Source organism: Lepisosteus oculatus, chromosome 13 (assembly GCF_040954835.1).
Source record: "Lepisosteus oculatus isolate fLepOcu1 chromosome 13, fLepOcu1.hap2, whole genome shotgun sequence".
Classification (NCBI taxonomy): Eukaryota; Metazoa; Chordata; class Actinopteri; order Semionotiformes; family Lepisosteidae; genus Lepisosteus; species Lepisosteus oculatus.
Window position 1 is genome coordinate 31,347,723 of NC_090708.1, and position 8,612 is coordinate 31,356,334.

Below are 8,612 nucleotides of genomic sequence, written 5' to 3' on the forward strand. Positions count from 1 at the left end.
CTTTTTTTTTTGTATCATTACTACTATAAGCTAGACCATTAACATACTGTACACTGAAAGATTATACATTTTGCATAAGTATATTCTTTACAGATTCACAAACATTTCTCTTCAGCGGCTAATAAATGAAATCATTGCAAAATATCAGATCATTAGCTTTACTTTAAGATATGCCAAAACCAGAAAAAACGTTAGGAAATAAGTGTCACTCCAGAATAAAGATCATGAATGTAAAAGTAATTAGCATTCACGTTATATAGTATTTATTTGTACTAATCCAGGGTGTTTTTAAATTGAGCCTTTGTGGACTATTTTAAAAACAGTATGCTTAAGAAGTGTTGTTCATTTTGAGTAAATTAAGAACATTAAAAAGAAACATTTTAGTTTGTTATCAGTGCATTTTAAATACCAAATCGCTTTCCTGAGATGATATTCAAATTAATCTCTATTTCTGAGTCTGTCCTCAAAATGGGATATGGAAATCCCACTTACTTGTACCTTTGCCCACATTTCTGCAGTTCTGTGACAATGTTTATGCAATGTTTAAACAATCTTCACGGGTGTTTTTGTTGGTCTATTTGGAAATCCTACACCTTTAAATTTATTACCATTCCTGCCTTACTTTGACTAAGTGACAGTCTTAATCTCATCTTTACAGTGAGAGCACTACCCCCTCTAATGACACCTAACATTGTACATTCTCACTGAAGTTGAACAGATGTTGTTAAATCACAGATCAGGCTGTCTAGACTGTATCTGCAGAATAATTTCCAGGAGTTTTTTTATTCAAATTAGGAAACAAAATTATTGTTGTGTTCTATGATGTGAGGTAAATATGTTTTTTTATCTTCTCACTCTTCTCACTTTTAGAGTAGCAGCAACTAATATTTCTCAGTGTATTTAAAAAAAATTAAATATGTGCAAACACACATCTTTCTTTACATTTCTAACTATGTGCAATTCAGTGTATTAAAGATACTCTCAAACATAGACGAGAAAAATGATGCATCTCATAAGAAAAAATAAAATCAAACACTGAAGTATTAAATAAAATATTTTTTTGTTGTGAATTTTAAATTGATATGCAGTGACCTTTAAAATAGAATATCTTTATATCAGAACATGCAGTATTTATTGGGAATGCCAGGAAATTTAGGCATGACTACTTTCTGATATGTAAAGTGTAATTATGGGTTAAAGTGTTTCCAGTGAAACAAGAATCAAACATCGCATATAGGCCTTTTTGTAGTTGGTAGTTGATTTAAGGATCTCATTCAGCTGTTTCTTGAAAGAAACCAGGATATTGGCTTCAACAACATGGTTGTGTAGCTTGCTTCAGACACTTATAACTCTTTGGGTAAAGAAATGCCTCTTATTCTTGGTTTAGAATACACTCCCACATATTTTCCACTTGTGTCCTCTGCTTTGTGTTTCACTCTTCAAGTTTGGTGGGTTACTTGACTCACCGCTGTCAAGGATTTTGACAAATTGTATGTTGTCTAATAATCTGCTTCATTCAAAACTAAGAATGTTCTCCTCCTTTGAAGTTTTAGTGTAGGACATTCCCTTATATGAAATACATTTGGCTGCTGTTCTCTGTACTGATTCTACAGCAGCAATATCTTTAAAAAAATGTGGTGACCAAATTTAGAAACAATATTTTAAATGATGTCTTGCCAGTACATTATACAATTTTAACATACCAATCCTTGATTTAAATTTTAAGCTTTTAACTACAAATCCTAAATCTTACCATGCATCATATGCAGTATAATATATTGTATATGTATAGCTATATCCTTTAACTGCTAATATGGTAACATTAGAACACAGCTACAGTATAGGATGCAACGTTTCGGCCGTGGAGCCTTCTTCAGGTGTGATGTAGATCTGATGGCTACAGATGTAGCCATTCAAAATGCATGTTCTCTTTCTTCATTTTTTCAGCATGGAATAAACCTATTACTTGTTCCTTTGCAGCCTACGCATGCTGACGCAGCTACCGACCTGAACTACTAAAATATAGGATGCAATGCATTTTCCATCACTACAGTACTAAACCTAAATACAGGATATTCTGATTCTTCTTATAAGAAAATATAAAAAAATGAAAAAATACCATTTGTATTGCAGATTCTGAGTATAATTGAGCAGCCTGAAAGTATTTCCTAGCTAATTTCCTGCCCCCTCCTGACAGCTGAATGTTACAAGCAATACCCCAATGGGAAGCAATTACAAGCATGAAAAGCTGAAGATAGAGATTTAATTTGAATGTTTATTTTCATAAATTAAGTTACAAGATTTAAGTTATATATTTATTTAAGAGGCAATTAATGGATTTTCAAAAGTCCATATTAATTTAATAAAACTGTAGATTAAGGACTTTGTGTGTTTAAAAAATGAAGCATTGTTAATTTTTTTTTCAGATTTAGGAAATATGTCTGAAAGTATATACTTGAAAATACTGTATCTTTTCTATTAAATTTGAGAAAAAGTATTATGTTTTTTCTGTCTTTGATTTAATACTGTTCACACTACATCATCTGTAAATATTTTAAGTAAGTGAAGCTTCTGTGTCATTAAGCTTTCCGATGTACCTTTATTCTGAGTGTTTGTACAAGTACAGATGTAGCCATTCAAAATGCATGGTTCAACCATGTACCGCACGGAATTATCTACAGTTCACCGCATTGTACCGCAGTGCGTGATTGGCTGGCCAAAATGACCGACAGGGGCACTCGTGGTGCATTGGTTGTTAGTTAATGATCTAATAATTTAATCTCTTTACTGTGCATGTTTCAATCTGCTTAGTATTGAATACTTATATGTAATTTTACAACTAAAGGGAAATTTTAGTAGCTGAGCATAAAGAGAAGAGGAGCATAATGCTCCTGAAGGTCATAAACAATATTAATTAAGGAACATAAACATATTATTTAAACTGTATATGGCTGGTATTGGAAGTTTAAATAAAAAATACACTCCAGTATGTACAGTACTGTGGTTATTTTGGAAAAGTTTTTTTTTCCTTCTCACTATATTAAGTTTATTCACTTCATAAAACGTTATAATGTTTTAACCTTTCCTATGAATATTTGCACTCATTATAGCAGTAAAAAAACACATACTTTTTAGAATTCGATAAATAAGGAATATAATATGGGATTTGCTTATCTAAGGAAATGAATAACTATATAATTATATTCATATAGCTCAAATTATCACAATAGTACACTTTCTTTGTAAATGTCTGCATCAGTTTAACTCATTCACCTGTGATTACGTGTGTGTTGTAATGGCTTAGGTGTGTGCCTTCCATGCTGGAGGGCGGGGATTCGAACCCAGCTGTCGCTGTGAGTTTTCTTTTAACAAATAAACATTTCTTTGAAAAACTAAAATAGCAAATATGGACACTATATTGACATTTCGTATTGAAAAAATCCCTGAGCCTGCACTACAACAGCCATAGTATGGAGACAAAGACTTATTTTCGGAAAGAGACTTGGTGCTTCAGCTGCCTCAGCATGCAAAGTATGAAGAGTAAGCAAATACAGCGGGCTTTATCCGAAATACCATATTATAGTGCATAATACAAGGTATTATTGCTGTATTGAATTATACATTCTATTATAAATATTTCTTCGTAGCCTGTTCTTCAGGAAAACAATACACATGCGACATGATCTTCAAAGACTACCAGGACAATAAAAAAGAAAGCTGTAAGATGGATGAAAAGAAAAGTTTATCTTGACATCTGTTCCACAACTGCTGCATTCTACTATGTGATGTTCTTTCTTACATGAATTATGTTATTTTGTCACAGGCTGTGGGTCTCTGCTCTCGGCCACTGGCCAGGGTGTCAACCTGTAGAAGCAGCACCTGTATGAAGACTTTTCGGCAGCAGCGGGAGCAGTACGACACATTACCGGGGAGGATTGGGAGGTTAGAGACACTCCTGAAGATGCAGAAGAAGGAGACAGTATGTTCTGGCAGTCAAACAGTAGATCAGCTGTCTCTGGATAAGTGTCTCTCCCCGCCACACAGGTTGCAATGCCTGGCGGAAGCTCGGCCCCCCACAGAGCACACACCGCCTCAGGACACTCCATCCCGGCCTCTCTGCTCTGCTGTCCCTGCCGTCTATCTCCACTCAGGAAGCATCGTTTACAGAGCGGAATTCACAGACGCCAGTGGGACGAACAATTCTCCCAGATATCCAACTTTTCCCCATCACTCAAGAGAAAGAAGAGGGGTTGTACTTGCAATGCATCGGTATAGATGGGAAAGCGAGAGCCGACCGCTACGCCGCCCTCGTGTTTTGAAATCGTGTTTCTGTTATCTTGCCACAGGCTGTGGGTCTCTGCTCTCGGCCACTGGCCAATGTGCCAGCCTGTAAAAGTAGCACCTGTGTGAAGACTTTTCGGCAGCAGCAGGAGCAGTATGATTCATTGCTGGGAAGGGTTGGGAGGTTGGAGACACTCCTAAAGATGCAGAAGCCAGAAGTCTCCAAACAGACCTCCATCTCCTGATAAGTGCCTCTCCTCACCATGCAGGTTGCTGTACCTGGCTGAATGCACATCTCCACAGAACCCTCCTCCCCCAGCAGAGCGCACACTGCCCCCTTGCACACCTGCCCAGGACTCTCCATCCCAGATTCTCTGCTCACCTTCACCCAGGAATAGGCAGGTGCTGTCCCCGCTGTCGATCTCCCCTCAGGAAGCACCATCTACACAATTCACAGATGCCAATGCAACTCTCCCAAATATCCAACATTTGCCCATCAGTCAAGAGAAGGATGACCTTCAGTGCATCGGCATAGATGGGAAAGCCAGAGCTGACCCCTACGCCTCTCTTCTGTTTTGTAATCTTGTGACTTTAGAAATGTACTGGGCGTGGACTACATCTGTAAATTTTGATGGGTCCAGAGGCAAAAGGGTCTTGCCTTGCAATCTCCAGGAAACCATTATAGGCATGGTGAATAGGAGATTCTCAAAACTTACTTTGTATGATTGGAAATGAATACGTGATCAGATCAATGAAATGCTTCAAATAAAGAGGCACTCTTTTCCTCTGGTTTAATAGTTTGTGCAGCAATGAAACAATCCATTTAAACAAGAGAGTGTGGTGTTACTTTTTGTAATAGAAAGTATAAAATTTTTGTGTTGAATTAGTTGTCCTTCTTTCAGTTGGGTATGGATGATAAGCATGAAACAATGTGGGGTCATTGTTTTGATTTCTGTATTGTTATCATAACCCTCAAATCATTCACTTGTGATTATTTTGGAAACATTTTGACATGTTCCTTTTAACAACATTGCTGTTGATATTGTAGCAATAGACAAAATGAAACTCTTGGAGTTTGTAATGTAGGGTGCTCTGAACATGTTAAACTTTGATGCAGGACAAATAAATATATTTCCCACATTTGATTGCTGGTTGCCTTATGTTAAACAGCAACAGTGAAAACAGTGCATGCTACTGAAAATTCCTTCCCATCCCCCTGAACTGTTCTGTTCTATTCTATTCTACATAACATTACACAGCGGGGTGTTAACAGTCCTAGCCTTTGTGAGAAGTACGGAGCTGCGTTACATAAGGTAGCTGCAATGGAATATACTAGGAGGTAAAAGTTAATTCCAAGCTGGAAAGAAAAGAGATAACATGTCTCTTCTGTACATTTTCAGTTTACAGACCTTCCAAGATCATTTATTATGAATAATATTTTCTGTACAGCATTAAAATTGGAATGCTTTTCACAGGTATAAATCCACCTATTTTCTAACCGCTTTATCCAGGACAGGCAACAGTTTCACCCCTCCCCCTTCCCCCTGCCTGTCTGACTCATTCCCATTCTTAACCATTCTGTGCCCAAATTACAGCGAGTGAGAGAGTGAACCCTGTTTTTTTATAGATTTTATAGTTTTTTTTTTTATTTTTTATCAGAAGGCTTCAACTGATGCATAAAAAATATAGCATTAATGCCTTCTCGCGTTATGAAGTCACTTTCACCTTATTCAAACTAAGGTTTCTAAAAATCCAACCATGTGTTAGATATTATTTAAATAAAAGCTGTAAAAAGTTTAACAAATCGAGATATTAAATCTGTAGGTTGCAGGCTCTGTGTCATTCACGGATATTGAACTCAGATCTCCTACATAGAATGAACAGCTTAAAAATGTTTCTAAAGTAATAATGTGTGAATGAGTCAAATTAAAAATAAAACGTGTTTACAAAGAAAGTGGATTATAGTAATACTACCAGCTATTTAGCACGTATATTTAGATCCTTAAATTAATATTGTTATTAATATCTTTATATAAGCAATTCCAAATTATATTCCCTATTTAGCAGACTCTTAAAAGTATGATGTTTTTTACTACAATAACTCACAAGTATTCATAGAAAAGGTTAATCACTTAACTCACTTAACTTTGAATGTGTTGTGATATTCAGAAATACCAACAAATGTAATATAGTGTCAATAATATTTACTATTTTAGTTTTTCAAAGAAATGTTTATTTGTTCAAAGAAAACTCATGGCAATAGCTGGGTGTGAACCCCCAACCTCCAGCATCCAAGATATACAACTAAGCCATTACACAAATGTGCCACTTAATACGTAAGCTTTAGATGAAAAAGGCAGGTAAAATGTCTTCACGTAATCACAGGTGAATGAGTTAAACTGATGCAGATGGTTATAAAGAAAGTGGACCACGGTAATACTTTGAGCTTACACCCTGTCCAATGTCATTTATTATTAGTACTATTAATAATATCTTCCGTAAAGACATTGATGCATAAAATGTTTATGCATAATTACAATATTTATGATGAAGGTGGAAGGTTGTGTACTTTTGTCCAACTGAGCAATCTTGCTTTTATAAAATATACTGACTTTTTAATGTTTAATGATTAACACGCTGTAATACACAGTTTATAATTATTAAAAGTCTAAAGAGTATACAACTTAAATTCTTAATTGGAAGAAGATTGTCCCTCAGCAGTGACCAGGATTTGAAACTAGGCGTCTGGCGACAGCTCAAATACTATAAGATGAGACATTTAAGATTTAAATGTCTTTACTGTGCCCGTTTTAGTATTGAATATTTATATGGAATTTTACCACTGAAGGGAAATTTTAGCAGCTGAGCATAAAAAGAATAGGAGCATAATGCGAGTGAAGGTCATAGACGATATTAATTTTGGAACATAAACATACAGTATTACTGTATATGGCTGGGCTCGGTACCTTAAAGAAAAAATTCACAGCAGTATTCCATTTCTCCCTAAACATTTTAAGCATCAAAGTCTTTAACTAACATGTGAAATACCGTGTATAAAAAGTGGTAGTTTTAAGATTTTCTGCTAATATAATATGGAATCGTGTATCTAAAGAAATTAATAATGATATAACTATATTCATATACTGCAACACAATAATACACGCTGAACAATATCTGTTGATTCTGTATTTGTAGGACTGTTTCACAGATGGTTTTGCGACCTTGCCAGTAGCCTGGTGGTCTAGGTGCAGGATTAATAACCCACAAGTTGGCTGTTCAAATCCAGCTGGTGCTGTGACTTTTCTTCTAACAAACATTTCTTTGAAAAAATAGAATAGCAATATTATGGACAATTAATTGACAATAAATATAGAAAAGCATATATTACATTTGGGAAATAGTTTTAATATGTAAATAGTAACCTGGTTCTGCACCCATGGGTGTTTCTCTCTCTCTTGCTCGTTCGCTCAATTCAATTCAAGGTGCTTTATTAGCAGGGCTCGTCGTGTGTCTCTCTCTCTGGTCAGGGCGTGGGAGAGCTCGCCGTCAGGTGGTGAAGGAAAGAAAGAAAATAAAGGCAGCTTTTAACTCCGCAAGTCACACACCAATACTACATTTCTCCCTAAACATTTTAAGCACCAGTCTTTCATGTGGTTTTCATCACTCTCTGCGGGAGTGCTGGCTGTGACAAATTGTCACACAATTGCCTGAGCAAGGCCAAAGTAGATCCGTTTTTTTCAAACTGGCTCTGCCGCAAAATTACCCAAGCAAAAAAATGCAGTCTCTTTACAGTGCTCCCAGTCCCCCACACCAGAAAACAAAACTAATTATCCAAATAAAGGTAAGTCCACTATCCCACAACCCACAAACTCTTGAGTTGATGAGCCAGCTTAAATAGCTTGTAAGCCTCCTCTAGAGCAAACCATTTCTCTACTTCAAAGTTGTTTTTCCCCTTTCCATAAATAACCCTTGAGAACTGGGGTTAGGTTTGGCCTTTTGAGGCCACCATAGGCTGACTCAACCCAGAAGTACTGACACCAAACAAACAGTGAGTAACATCCATTTTGAGAGCGCTCTCCATTCACACCACAATACTCACTCATACCTGTGTTTAAGTATTTGAATGTATGTGAAATTAGGTATGTTTATGTACGTGAATGTATATGAAATTAAGTAATAGCAGTTACTAGTCAAGCCCTGAGTGTGCACCCTCAGGAACTTATCTAGCAACCACTCAATGGAAGGTGTATGAATGTTGTATTTTCTGTGCTATCTGTATCCTGTGACAGACTCCTCTGTCACATGAATTAAACCGGTTTCACAGGTATTTT